Genomic DNA, 14,118 nt, shown 5'->3' with positions numbered 1-14,118 from the left:
CAAAGATGTCTGTTTCCTGCCCTGAGAGAACTTCAGCATTTTCCTATTAATGTGATTAGTCAGCCAGGGCCGTCCCACAAGGTGAGGGAAGGATGGGGATTCTCACTGAAGGTGGAGGAAACACTGGGGGAGAAGGTACCTAGCAGGGCAGGCATCAGCCGTCTCTTTCCCCTAAGGCTCCTGATAGGGTCTGGCTGTGTTCCCACCCAAATCTCATATTGAATTGTAGCTCCCATGATTCCCATGTGTTGCGAGAGGGAACTGGTGGGAGATAATTGAATCACAGGGGCAGTTTCCCCCATACTTGTTCTCATGGTAGTGAATAAGTCTCACGAGATCTGATGTTTGATAAGGGGAAACCCCTTTCGCTTGGCTCTCATTCTCTCTGTTGCTGCCTCCGTGTAAGAAGTGCCTTTTGCTTTCTGCCATGATTGTGAGGCCTTCCCAGCCATGGAGAACTGTGAGTCCATTAAACCTCTTTTTCTTTTCTTTTTTTTTTTTTTTTTTGAGATGGACTGTTGATCTGTCGCCGAGGCTGGAGTGCAGTGGCACAGTCTCAACTCACTGCAACCTCCACCTCCTGGGCTCAAGCAATTCTCCTGCCTCAGCCTCCAGAGTAGCTGGGATTATAGGCACCCACCACCACGCTTAGCTAATTTTTTATTATTATTATTTTTAGTAGAGACAGGGTTTCCCCATGTTGGCCAGGCTAGTCTCAAACTCCTGACCTCACATGATCTTCCCGCCTTGGCCTCCGAAAGTTTTACAGGCCATGAGCTGCTGCATCCAGCCAAACCTCATTTTCTTTATAAATGACCCAGTCTTGGGTACGCCTTTATCGGCAGTGTGAAAATGGACTAATACAGACCCCACCCTGCCTGCAGCACTGAGAAGGCCACACGGGGGAGCGAGTATGCACAGGGTCTGGGGCCGCGAGCCTTCTCACACTCACCCTACCGAGCCTCTTGAGCAAGGCTTTCAGCTGAGCCTGGTCCTCAGACTTCGAACCTGCCTCTTCACCCTTTCCTACGAAGCAAGGCCCAGATGTGGGAATTCTCACCCCTGCACTCCCATGAGGAGGCTGAGGGTCAGGGAGGCTGCGCACCTTCCTCAGAGCAGAGGCTTCAAGGTGGAGGCCAGGTTCCTACCTGGGGCGGTCAGACCCAGAGCCCAGGCTCAGAGCCTCCATGCCTGCAGTTAAGCTGAGGGCAGATCCCATCTTATGGACTTTGGGGTCTTAATGTGAATTCACCCTGTTAGAGCAGCTGGGGTGGGGTGGGGTTGTTTTTCTCTTTCCTAAAATTTCAACGAGCTGCTGATTGTGTGCCTGCTACGTCAGCGCCTCTCCTGTCTCCCCCAGCCCCCCACACCATGCCGTTCCAGAGCCGTGCGTCCATCCATCCTCCAGGCCAGGCCTGCCCCTTGGATGCCCGGAGTGGAAGTGTGTATGTGGGCGGGGGGGGGAAGTGGGGGGTGTCAAAGCAACAGGCAGCATGTGTAGGACACACCATCTGTCCTTCAACCCACGCCATGGGCTCTGCTCTCCGTGCCCCTTTGGGAGTCCCTGGTGTCCCCCTGAGTCTGGGGCAGCCTTCCTTCTCTTCACGCCCTCCCCATATCCAGCCAAGCACTGGGTTTTGCCCCGAATCTCCCTTGAATCTGAGCCCTGACCCCTGCTTTCCTTCTCCTTGGGGAGGGCTCTAAGAGGCTCGAGGTCTCCAGGCCTCCCTCCGTCTGGCCTCTCTCAGCTCCTCTCCCTGCAGCAACCCTGTCTCCAGCCCCATCTCTGATCCCCCTCCTTGACCCCCGTCCCAGCCCCCGCGTCTTCCATGGCCCGACTTGCACACTCAACCCCTCCTCCTGGGGCATCCTGCCTGGCCTGAAGCCCTTCCCTCCTCTGCCCGGCCGCTGCCTTTCTACAGGAAGCCTCCTGGCCTCACTGTCCAGATGTGATGTCCTTGCCTTAAACCCCATAGGAGAAGGCACTTTATCTTGAGGTTGTACTCTCCTGTGTATCTGCATCAAGGCAATGAGGGAGGGTGTGTCCCCAGACACCTCTTCCCTAGCGCCCAGGAGATTTCCAACAGAGGGCACCTCCCAACAAGAGAAAGGTCTTTTTCTTCACAGCAGGTTCCGGGCAGATCGATGTAACAAATGGTGGTAGAGAATTGGGAATGTTGAGGAGGAAAAAGAGGAGGGAAGAAGGGTGAGGGACAAGGGCCAGCACTGGGGAAGGGTGAGGGCCAGTAGCTCTGGCAAGGGACTTCAATAAGACAGGCTGGGTGTGGTGGCTCATGCCTGTAATCCCAGCACTTTGGGAGGCTGAGGCGAGTGGATCATGAGGTCATGAGTTTGAGACCAGCCTGGCCAACATGGTGAAACCCCATCTCTACTAAAAATACAAAAATTAGCTGGGCATGGTGGCGCCCGCCTGTAGTCTCAGCTATTAGGTAGACTGAGGCAGGAGAATCGCTTGAAACCGGGAGGCGGAAGTTGCAGTGAGCTGAGATTGCACCACTGCACTCCAGCCTGGGCAACAGACCGAGACTCTGTCTCAAAAAACAACAAAAAAAGAGGTTTAATTGACTCCCAGTTCCACATAGCTGGGGAGGCCTTAGGAAACTTGCAATCATGGAGGAAGGTGAAGGGAAAGCAAAAGGCGGCAGGAGAGAGAGGAGTGTGTGAAGGAGAAACTGTCAAACGCTTATACAAACCTCAGATCTTGTGAGAACTCACTATCACAAGAATAGCATGGGGGAACCGCCCTTATGATCCAGTCACCTCCCACCAAGTCCCTCCCTCCACACATGGAGATTATGGGGATTACAATTTGAGATGAGATTTGGGTGAGGACACAGGCCCAAACTGTATCATGGACTCTCTGTAGAGCATCTCAACAAGAATGCAGCTGGGCCAACATCCAAATTCTACCTCCGAACCCTGAGTGGAGAATCCAGCCCTGCTGGGCTGCAAAACTGTGAGCCAATCAATGGACGTTGCAGGCGGCAGTATTTGGGGTAACTTGTTATGCAGCAACAGAAAGTGAGTACAGGTGTCTGTGATTTGGGATCTTGTCTGTTGATTCAGAAATAAAGCAACCTGAGCAGTTGCTGAAAACTGGGACATAAGCCTCGTCACTGCCAGCGCTCCTAAACCTCATTTGCTTCACAATAAACAGCAATAGCTATTTAGGAAGCAAGTTTTTGGTGCCAGGTACTAGACCTACATTATGAGTAAGTGGAAAAGTTCACCTCGACACTCCAGGGGCTTTAGTGTTATTTTTCTGGCTTTCCTCACCAGGAAGCTCAGAATGTCTTTATTGACTCAGATCGCCCACCAGCTAAGTGCTGGAACAAACACGGAAAGCCGGGCCTCCTGCCTCCAGGGTTTCAGCTGTTATCCCAACGCCCTGTTGCCTCCAGGTTTACCTGTTTTCAAAATCATTGCAGCTTTCTCCAACTAAGGTATAAAAATGGCCAACAAGCTCATTAAAAGATGCTCACCGTTGTTAGTTGTTAGGGAAATGCAAATCAAACCACAATGAGATGCCATCTCACACCCACTGCGATGTCTATAATCAAAAAAGTCAGACAATAGCAAGAGCTGGAGAAGATGTGGAGAAATTGGAGCCCTTGGATGCTATCCATGAAAATGTAAAATGGTTGCAGTGTCTGTCTCTCAACTAAGTTAAGCATAGAATTGCCGCACGACCCAGCCATTCCACTCCTGGGTTTATACCCAAGAGAAATGGAAGCATATGTCCACACAAAAACTTGCACGTGAAAGTTCATAGCATTCCTATTCCTAATAGCCAAAAGGTGGAAATAACCTAAGTGTCCATCAACTGAGGGAGGGATACATAAATGCGGCCCATCCATACAGTGGAGTATTACTCAGCCAGGAACAAAGCACTGACACACACTACAATGTAGATGAACCTTGAAAACACTGTGCTCAGTGACAGAAGCCAGACACAAAGATCACCGACGATATGATTCCGTGTATAGAAAATGACCAGGATAGTTAAATACTTAGAGACTGAAAGAAGACTGATGGTTGCCAGAGGCTGGCGGGACATGGAGGAACTGTGGGGTGCTAGCTGAAGTCTGTGGGCTTTCTTATGAGGTGATAAAAATGCAGTAAAATTGACCATGTTGATAGTTGCACTACTAAATATTGTAAAAGCCATTGAATTGGAGACTTTACATGGTGACTACGGTGGATGAATTATATCTTAATAAAGCTGTTACTAAAAAATAAAAAAAAAAATCATTGCTGCTGAAACGTAGCCTCCACACTGTCCTGTTCCCTGCTGTTTGGCTGTCGATGTAGCAGCTCCTGGACAGATGCCATCCGTCAAAGTAGGGAGGCTTTGGGGAGCCCCCTCACCTCCATCCTGCAGAAAGACTCCCTCCAGGATCCCCTCCGAGTGTCCCTGGGAGCCTCTGTTCCTCATCAGCTTCCAGGTCTGCAAGTGGGCAGCCTGCAGCCTCCAGGATCTGATGTTCTTGACCTTGTCCTCACAGGGAGGGTCGCCCTGAGGACTTACAGGCCTGGATGAAATGTTTTTGTTTGTTTTGTTTTTTTGAGACAGAGTCTGGCTCTGTTGCCCAGACTTGAGTGCAGTGGTCGATCTCGGCTCACTGCAACCTCCGCCTCCCAGGTTCATGCAATTCTCTTGCCTCAGCCTCCTGAGTAGCTGGGATTACAGGCACATGCCACCGTGTCTGGCTAATTTATTTTTATTTTTATTTTTAATAGAGATGGGGTTTCACCATGTTGGCCAGGCTGGTCTCAAACTCCTGACTTCAAGTGATCCACCCACCTCAGCCTCCCAAATTGCTGGGATTACAGGCGTGAGCCACCACACTTGCTTTCTGGATGAAATGTTAACTGCTATTTTCTGAGGGTTAATCTCATGCAGGGCGAAGGACATTATCTCTGTGAACTGTGGTTACGGCCACACACAGGAGATACTCTGTGCACATTTTGCAGGCGGAGACTTGGGAGACCCTGCAGCAAAGAGGCTGAATGACACCCAAGGGGGCAGAGCCAGGGTAGAGACCCTGGTCTCTGACACTGAGGTTCTTGCCCCTCTGCCCCATGGCTTCCTGATGGATTGGAAGCGACCACCAGAAGCTGGAGGGGGGCACAGAAGAGACGTGCCCCCAGAGCCTCCAGGAGGAACCCACCCTGCCCACACCTTCATTCCTGACTTGTGGGTTTGTGATACTTTGTTGTGGCATCCACAGGGCACGAATCCTCCCGCAGAGTTAAAGGAAAGATGCTCCTGCACACTGTAAATGCTGATTACAGCTACGTTTGCTTATAGCTCTTACAGAGTTACGAAGGCAAAGCAAATTTGTAAAGTTACAGCTCCAACATTGTAAAACCACTCAAACTAAAAACATGCTGTATGGGGACAGGTTCCACTGGGCTGCCTTGGCGGCCTGGGCCGAGGGGCCCAATGCTGGTGACTCACCTGCCCTCCTTCCCCTTTTCTCTCTGCCAAGCAGGAGCCGCCTTTCTTCATGGCGGCCCTGCAGGCTCCAGCCCTGGTGTTGTGGGAAGAGCCTTTCATGAGCAGGTGCATGTCGCTCCTTTCTCTCCAGCCCATGACAGAAACGGCACACGGCCTGCACAGGTGGCACCAAGGTGGCATCATCGGGCTCTTCCCGATGTGAAGGAAGCTTTGAAAGCTTTGACTCCGTGATGAACCCTTTATCGGGGGCTGACTCCAGGCCTGGCTATGGTTGTATTTTATAGAACTTGCTGGAGAGATCTGTCTTGTTGGGCTGATGGATTCAGAACCAGTGACGGGAACAGGGTCAGGTCCTCCGTGCAGTGAGTGAGGAGGGATTCCAGATGAGCCTCTCGACCCTCTTCCTATGCACAGGTGGCTTTTGGGGTCCTGAAGAGGGAAACAGCCTGCTCTTCACCGTCAAGGCCCTGAGGGAGGAAGGCGCTCCCTAGTGAGGCCGAGGACCCCCTTTTCAGACATACAGTGGCACCTCATTTCTCTGGGCTGGGTCTTTGCGGTAGGCCAGTGTTGCTGTCGTGGACATCTGAGTTGTGGGCACTTGGGGGGATGGAGGCCTTTAGGCTGCACCAATTTACCTGCCTCGGCTTCTGGTTCCTCAGCGATAAAACCAGATGGTCAGAGTAGGGAGCCTCGAGGGTCCCATCCAGGTCTACAGGTGGATAATCTGTGTGCAGAGGCCGCACTGTGAGAGAAGGCCTGGTGGAGGATGTTTCCCATGTCACAGCTGCAAGTAGGAAGAGTGGGAATCCCTGTGAATCGGCAGAGAGGAGCAAGGGGAGGGTTCAGGTGTAGGTGGGGGTGGGAGGGAGGATTAGGGGGAGGCCGTGTTGGTTTCCCAAGGCTGCTGTAATGAATATCCACAGACTTGGAGGCTTAAACAACACACACTATCTTATGGTTCTCAAAATCAGAATGCTGAAATGGGTCTTGTGGGGTAAAATCTGTGAACAGTCATTTCTTCCTTCTCCAGGCCCCAATGGGGGAAGGGGCTCCTGGGCCACGGTCAGCAGGGCCAGGTTCTTCTGGAGGCTCAGGGGAGAAGCTGCCTTCCTGCCTTTTCAGCTTCCAGAGGCCGCCTGCATGCCTCAGGGTCCCCGCAGCAGACCACATCACTCCGACCTTTGCTTCATCCTTGCATCGCCTCCTCCACCTCCCTTCCTCCCTCTCATAAGGACCCTGGGATGACACTGGACCCCCCGGCTGACTGAGGAGAATCTCCCCTCTCAAGATCCTCACTTGAATCACATCTGCAAGATCTCTGCGGAAGCTCTGGGGATAAGATTTGGCATCTTTGCAGCGGCCATTATGCTGCCCACCGCAGGGGCCCCCACCTGATGATAGAGAAAAGGCACATAGAAGATGCTCGGAAACACGTGTTGACTGAAAGAGTGAGCGGCTGTGTGGAGCCAAAACTAGGTTGGTCTGTGCAGGAGACGTAACAAGAGTTGCATCTTGTATTTCTGCTTGGCTTCCGGCCTCTGCCATTGACTGGAGGTCAGCAGGTCTGACGGTTCCAGAAATAGAACTTCTGCTCTGATCTGATCCACACGAAGGTGAAGGTCAGGTGCAGGATCCCCCGCCCCCACCTTGTGAGTTCTGGGGGTGCTGAGCCAGGGCCCCACCTCTGCCCTGGGGACACCCCCTGCCAAGTTTGCTTGGAGGCTCCCTTGAGCTCAGGCACACCCAGGAGCCAGAAGGAGATGACTTGTAAAGACAGGGACTGTGACCCCGGGCAGGCCTGTGTCCTGGCCCTTAGGGAAGGAATAATGAGTAGGCTATTGTGTAAGAAAGATGAGAATCAGGCAGATAAAGGGCCCAGTGAAGCCGCCTGCCCCACTCCCTACCCCCAGGACTGAACCTTGGACCCCACCTAACATTCCAGCTCCACCATGGTGCCCTGGTCTCCGTGACAACTGGGAACCATTTTACAAATAGAAGATTGCAGATCCGTGGGAATGCAGAGGTGAGGAAGTCTCAGGAGTAAAGGTTTCATTTACGGCACCTTGGTGCGAAGGTGTCAGGCCAGGCCTTGGAGCCAAATTCTATGCAGAATGACCAAGAGCAGAGAGCAGAAAATGCGAGCTATGTTCCTGACCCTTTGCCTGTTAGCCATGTGGCTCTGGTTCTGGAGTGAAGGGAGCAGCAGGGTGCTCTGGGCCTTAAGTGACAGAATTCCTGACTCTCTGAGGCCAGAGCAAGGCTTTGGAAAGGCTGGAGGGAAGCCATTAAGTCGGTGAGGTTTTCCTGGCTTGCCCCATGGAGGCAAGATGGCTGCAGGGGCTCCAGGCATCATGCCCATTGAGGACAACATCCAATGCAGAAAGGAGGGCAGGTGGCAAAGGGGCTTCTCCTCTCACAGCTCTTTTATCACAAACTCCTGCCTCGTCCAGCATCCCTCAAAGACTTTGCTTTGTTTCTCATCAGCAGGAATGCGTGGCAGCAAGGAATCTCACAGGGATTCACAGTTCACCCCTAAATCAATCCGTGGGGCCCGAGGGGCAAAGTGTCTGAGTGACTCAGCCCTCAGTCTTGTGTCTGTTCCTGAGAAGGAGGTCAGCCTTGCCCCTCAGGAGCTGCATGTACCAAATGTGAGTGTGTGCGTGCCTGAGTGTGCCTGTTCACCTCAGTGAGTGTGTACATGCGTGAAAGCAGATGTTTGCATGTGCACAGGTGTGTGCTGTGTGCATATAAAGCAGGGGCAGGGCGTGTGGGGAGGTGGAGTGATTGTGCAAAGCAGAGGTGGTGTTGCTGGAAGACATGGACGGAGGCATGACACAGACTGTCCACTGCAAAAACCACGGACGGAGGCGTCACAGACTGTCCACTGCAGAGATCACAGATGGAGGTGTGACACAAACTGTCTGCTGCAGGGGCCATGGACGGAGGCATGACACAGACTGTCCACTGCAGAGACCACGGACGGAGGCATGACATAGGCTGCCTGCTGCAGAGACCAGTCCTTCCAGAACCTGGCTGCCCTTCTTCTTGGTGATGGTCCCATTTTAAAGGGCCTGGTTCAGGAGTGGATGTGCCACTCACTCCTGCTCTCCCTGAGGTCTGCACTTGCTGCTAAACAGTGGTCAGGAAACTTGCAACAGGCCCTGGTTAGATTCAAGATTCTTCCGAGGCATTCAACACAGGTCACCTGAATTCACTTTCAGACCTGTTCGCAGTCCTTTGTACATGGGTAGTCTCCTCTCTTCCATTAAAAAGTGTCGTTTTAATGATTAAAAAAAAAAAGTAGTGTTTGCTCATTGTAGAGAAACTGGAAAATACATGGAAAAAACTCCTCCCTTTCTACAAATTAACATTTTGCAGATTCTTGTCTATGCAGATGAATTCATATTCTTTTCCTTTTAGATAAATGGGTGTCATAATCTACGTCCCACCTCGCCATCTCCGTTTTTGTTTCAGTGACAGTGCTCAATGCTTTCTTACGTCAGTGAAGGTTCTTCTGCAGCGTGACTTTTGGTAGAATTCCATCGTATAGACACAACAGAGCTTATTTAGCAGCTGTTTTATCTCCTGTGAATTTGGGGTTTCCCTGAGTTCCTTGTCAGCAGCAACCTCCGCCTGAGTTTTGTGGGCACTGGGCAGGCAGCCCCACCTGCCAACCGCACAATCCACTCACGTAAAATGTCCCAACTCAGAAACTGGCACCCAAAACTTTCCAGTCACCGCTCCCATCACAGCCACTCTTCGGAAGCCATGGGGCCCGGTGAAAGGGCGCTCTTGAATGGACTCGTGAGCTCCTGGGGTTGGAGGGCAACTTCCCCGTGCCCTGCACCCCTCTCTTCCTCTCCTGCCCCCTCCTCCTCTCAGCACAGGAGACAACGTGGGACCTGCCTGCTCCAGGACACGGGAGGGGTGCAAAGAGGAGAGAGGGGAGAGAGGGCGAGGAGTGAAGAGCCGCTCCGGGTGGGAGGGAAACAGGAGCTGGGAGATTCCACAGAGGCTTGTTTTTACAATGCTGCTCTGTGACCCTGGGAAGTCACCCAGCTTTTCTGTGCCTCAGTGTCCTTATCTATAAACAGAGAGCCTGGGAGGAGAAGCCTCCAAGGTGTCCTTGGGGCTGACATCCTTAGAAGAAGGAAACAGTAGGGGCCTTCCTCTCCCGGGTTTCTTTTAAGTGGGCGTGCAACTTGCCAAAGATGTGGAGGCCCCTCTGCAGGGCACCGCCCCTCACTCCTGAGGAGAGTTCTCCACTCGCCTGTGGGGTCTGGTGGGAGCCGGCCCAGCAGCTCTCCTGTGAGTGGGGCCGGCACTGTCCCCAGCATTTGTGCCACCAGTGCTGTAGAAAGGCAGGGAGACAGCACATGGGGACTTGCCATTCCGGTTCTGTTCTGCAGCACTGGAGGGAGGGGTGGATGGGACAGGACCGGCTGCTCATTCCACGCTGGAGGTGAGGCCAGGAGTCTCAGCTGGATGCAGTCACCTGACCTGGAGAGTTCAAAGTGCCTAACACAGGTGCTCACCCCTCTTCCCCCTCACCCCTGTCTGGACCTGGGGTGTGGAGCCTTCCTCTAACCCTGGTCTCCCCGTTCCCCCAGGAAGGTCCTGGAGGGGATGGCCTGGGATGGGCTAGGACTCAGTTCCCACCTCAGGAGGCCTCTGGCCGTGGAAGTGCTAAGGTGCCTGGTGTCCGTCTGTCCAGGTGACTCTGACTTGGGGGTTGGGTGGCCTTGCCTGTGTCCAGCGACATGGGGACGTGTGTGTGGAAAACCAGATGCCACCTTGCTCACATGGCGGGGGGCGGTGGCTGGGGGTTGGGGGTGATGGCTACTGGTTCCTCCCCCATTGGGGACCATTTCCGGGGACCCTGGTACTGACAAGCCTGGATCCTGGCATGCTCTGCTGCTTTCCATCAAGCCCTGGCCTCATCAGACCCCCAAGTCTCCCCAGACAGGGTTAATTATTCATGTGGCCCGGGACCCAGGTACAAAGTCTTCTCCTCCTTCCCACATCTGCAGAAGCTGCTCTTGTGGACAGGGCTCCAAGGAGGAAAGGGCAATTGTTTTATTTTAATCATTAAAACATTTTCTGGGATATATGTGTTGGTTGACAACAATTAGAAAGTATAGAAAAGTACAAACAAAAAATTAAAGACAAGCCAGGTGCTGTGGCTGACGCCTATAATCCTAGCACTTTGGGTGCCCAAAGCAGGCAGATCTCCTGAGGTCAGGAGTTCAAGACCAGCCTGGCCAACATGGCAAAACACCATCTTTACCAAAAATACAAAAATTAGCTGGGCATGATGGCACACATCTATAATCCCAGTCGCTTGGGAGGCTGAGGCAGGGGAATCCCTTGAACCCGGGAGGCAGAGGTTGCAGTGAGCTGAGATCATGCCACTGCATTCCAGCCTGGGCAACAGAGTGAGACTCAGTCTAAAAAAAAAAAAAAATTAAAGACAAAAAATTGAAAACCACCCATAAGCCCACCAATCAGAGACAGGCACTACTAACAACTCATGGTGTTCCTTCCAGGGTTCGTTTGTTTGTTTTTCCCGACACAGTAGGGTCCACGAGGAAGTCAGCATCCACTGGCAATGTTTGCAGTGCTGTGTTGAATGTGGCAACTGGCTGCGTGACGATAGAGAAGTAAACAGCATGTCTGGTGGCAGTCGGTTACCACATAGAATTTAGGACGCCCAGTGACATGCGAAAGCTAGGTAAGTGACACATAACTTTTGATATAAGTATATCCTAGGCAACATTTATTTATTGGAAATTGAAACTCACATTTAACTGGCCATATTATTTTTTTTTAATTTTTTTGTTTTCTAAGTCTGTCTTTTGTTTGCTGAATTTCTAGCAACCTTAGATGGAGAGATGGCTCTGAGATTAGCATCCCCACAGGCCCACCTCTGGCTGGAGAGACAAAGGGAGGTGGGGTGCTGCCAGGAAGGCAGAGCCAACGTCCACTTCCATGCCGTTCCCAGACCTGGGGCCAGGGGCCCGCTTGCTGGGGGCTGGGGCTCAGAGGGGAGCGAGCGACTGCTGTCATGCTGTCCGCAAATGCTGTCCAGGTTCCCCGACTTTCTCTCGCCTGGCAGGTCACCTGGCCCACACTCTCCTCCCCTGATCCCCTGAGTGCTCCCCTCCCCCTGGAGGTCCCCCTCCCCTCTGGGTGAGCCTGGATGCCAGCGCCCTGCTCTGCCCGCCCAGCCTGCAGAACAAAAGCACAACGCACAGAAACACAGCCACAGTGTGCAGGGCGGCAGGCTGGCTTCTCCCTCCCTCCTGCCCAGGTCTCCGCCCCCTTCCCCCTTCCCTCCTTCCCTCCCCTCTCCTCTTCTGTTAGAAAATGTGAGTGTTAGGGTTGAATTGTGTCCCCCCAAAACAGGTATGTTGGGGTCCTGATCCCCAGTCCCGTAGAATGTGAATGTGACTGTGCTTGGAAATAAGACCTCTACAGAGTAATCCGATTAAAATGAGGTCATTAGCAGGGACCCTAGTATGACCCCACCGGTATGACCGGTGTCCTTTCAAAAAGGAGAAATTTGGATACAGACATAGACACACACTGAGGGAAGGTGAAGTAAAGGGGCAGGGAGAAGACGGCCTGCGACGGGAGTGACGCCCTTACAAGCCGAGGGACGCCTGGCAGTGCCAGCTGCCACCAGGAGCAGGGAGAGGCCTGGAGACATCCGGGACACGCCTTGATTTCAGGATTCCATGATAGCTTCCAGAACTGCCAAAGCACGCATTTCTGTGTTTTCAGCCACCCAATCTGTGGTATCTTGTGACTGCCGCCCTAGGAAAGTCAAACAAGGAGTTAATTCATGAAGGGTGGGGGAAATACGTATCCTTTGAAATACCACCTAGAGGAAGGGGTAATAGTACACCCAATCACGTGCTCCGGTTTATGAAATAGTTGCATGTCACTCGGAATTTTGAAAAACAATATATTTTCAGGACTGAAAAGATTTGCTTGCTATGGACTTGTCTTGCAAAATAAAGAATCTCTTTGTAGACCACATTCGTAGATGTATTTCATGTATGTTGACATTGATTTGGCTTGCTCAGAAACAGGAAACATGAGAACTTGCATATCATGGCGTTTACAAAGCCAGTGAGGTCAGTTCCTCTCCTGGGCCTCAGATGCAACCATTGGCCGCCCGGCCTACCTCTGCAAAGCGTTTGGAGAGGGCGTGAGTTCTTGCACCCACCCTCTGGTTTTGCAGGCTCCCTCTGCCATGGCAGGTGGAAGGCTGTGTTGGGGAGGTAGTGGAGTCACAGTGGCCTCCACTGTCAACTGTGCAGATGCCTGGTGTGGAAGGTATGATGTGCTGGATCCTGAATGCAGGTTGGGGCTATTTTTAGCATCTGGACTGGGCAGCAGGAGGCTGGGGGTGAGGCAGAGGGAGGGACGAGGCCAACACGATTTGCTGCTAGTGGAGCTGGAGGAGAAGGCACCCACACGCTGGCTGGCCGCCCTCCTTTCCTGCTGGAGTGTTCCTGGTGAATGCTTCCCCGGGGGGCTGAGTTGCAGCTGTCTCCCTAAACACCTGGAAGGGTGTGGAAATGGGAAGTGACTCGAGGGTTTGGGCCCTGCCCTGCTCTGACTCTAAGGACAGACGGCCCAGACCTTGGGAAGGATGGTTCTGCCCCGTCTGGTACTGAGCTCCTGACCCCTGGGAGGCCTGTTGGTCGGTGGTGAGCGACTTTGCCACACATCATGACACATGGACATGACGCCACACTGCTCGAAGGGGCACTTGTGAAGGCCAAACTAGAAATGGATGAGCAGTGCTTAGCCCATGAGGAAGTGACACACCAGTGATGGCCTTGATGGCGGGGCCATGGGCTGAGAGAGTCTGGTCCCTTGGCTGCCACTAGCCTCCCAGGGCGTGTCTGCCAGCAGCCTCCCAGCGCTGGGCAGCAACCATCCATAGGGCTGGGGCTCAGCCTCTCTCCCTTTGTGGGAGCCACTGTTTTCCAAGGGTGTGGACATACATGTGGTCTGCTCCCTCCTTCCATGTTTCCTGGGCTGGAGAAGACCTGAGTCAGCACGTGAATGAGGAGAGGAGGCGGCTCTCCACAAAGAAACCTAAAGACAAGGTCTGATTCCCACTTCCCAGAGCCTCCTTCAGGGAGGCCATTGGCCCAAACCACTTTACAGTCACAGACTATTTGTGTGCAGGGAGACATTCCAGATCATCTTGCTTGATTCTTGCCAACACATCAAGATGGTTCCTTTTTGTTGTCACTCGGAAAAAGGCTTGAAGGATAATACTCTTGGTTAAACGAACTGCAGGACTTTTCAGGGCCTTGACTAAGCTCACATGATCAGGGTGTCAATAAATAGGGGTGTGGTATGCAGCATTCTACAAGTTTGTTGATTGAAACCTTTTACAATTTTATTTTCCCATTATTTTTTAGAGACAGGGTCTTGCTCTGTCATCCAGGCTGGAGTGTAGTTGCATGATCATGGCTCACTGTGGCCTCAAAACCCTGGGCTCAAGTGATCCTCCTGCCTTAGCCTCTCCAGTAGCTGGGTCTACAGGTGCATACCACCATGCCCGGCTAATAGTTTAAAAACATTTTGGGGATATGGGGTCTCCCCATGTTGCC

The 14,118-nt window shown here is 52.6% G+C and overlaps 1 long non-coding RNA gene across 1 annotated transcript; it reads left to right on the top strand.

Moving 5' to 3' along the window:
- The first annotated feature begins 7,493 nt into the window (after positions 1 to 7,493).
- Positions 7,494 to 11,173, top strand: LOC105738730. The gene is made up of 3 exons (XR_001114580.1): positions 7,494 to 7,505; positions 7,967 to 8,130; positions 11,058 to 11,173. It is a non-coding gene; the product is annotated as an uncharacterized LOC105738730 (long non-coding RNA).
- Positions 11,174 to 14,118: the final 2,945 nt, after the last annotated feature.

Source organism: Nomascus leucogenys, chromosome 25, assembly GCF_006542625.1.
Source record: "Nomascus leucogenys isolate Asia chromosome 25, Asia_NLE_v1, whole genome shotgun sequence".
NCBI lineage: Eukaryota > Metazoa > Chordata > Mammalia > Primates > Hylobatidae > Nomascus > Nomascus leucogenys.
This window is presented reverse-complemented; position numbering and strand designations above follow the sequence as displayed.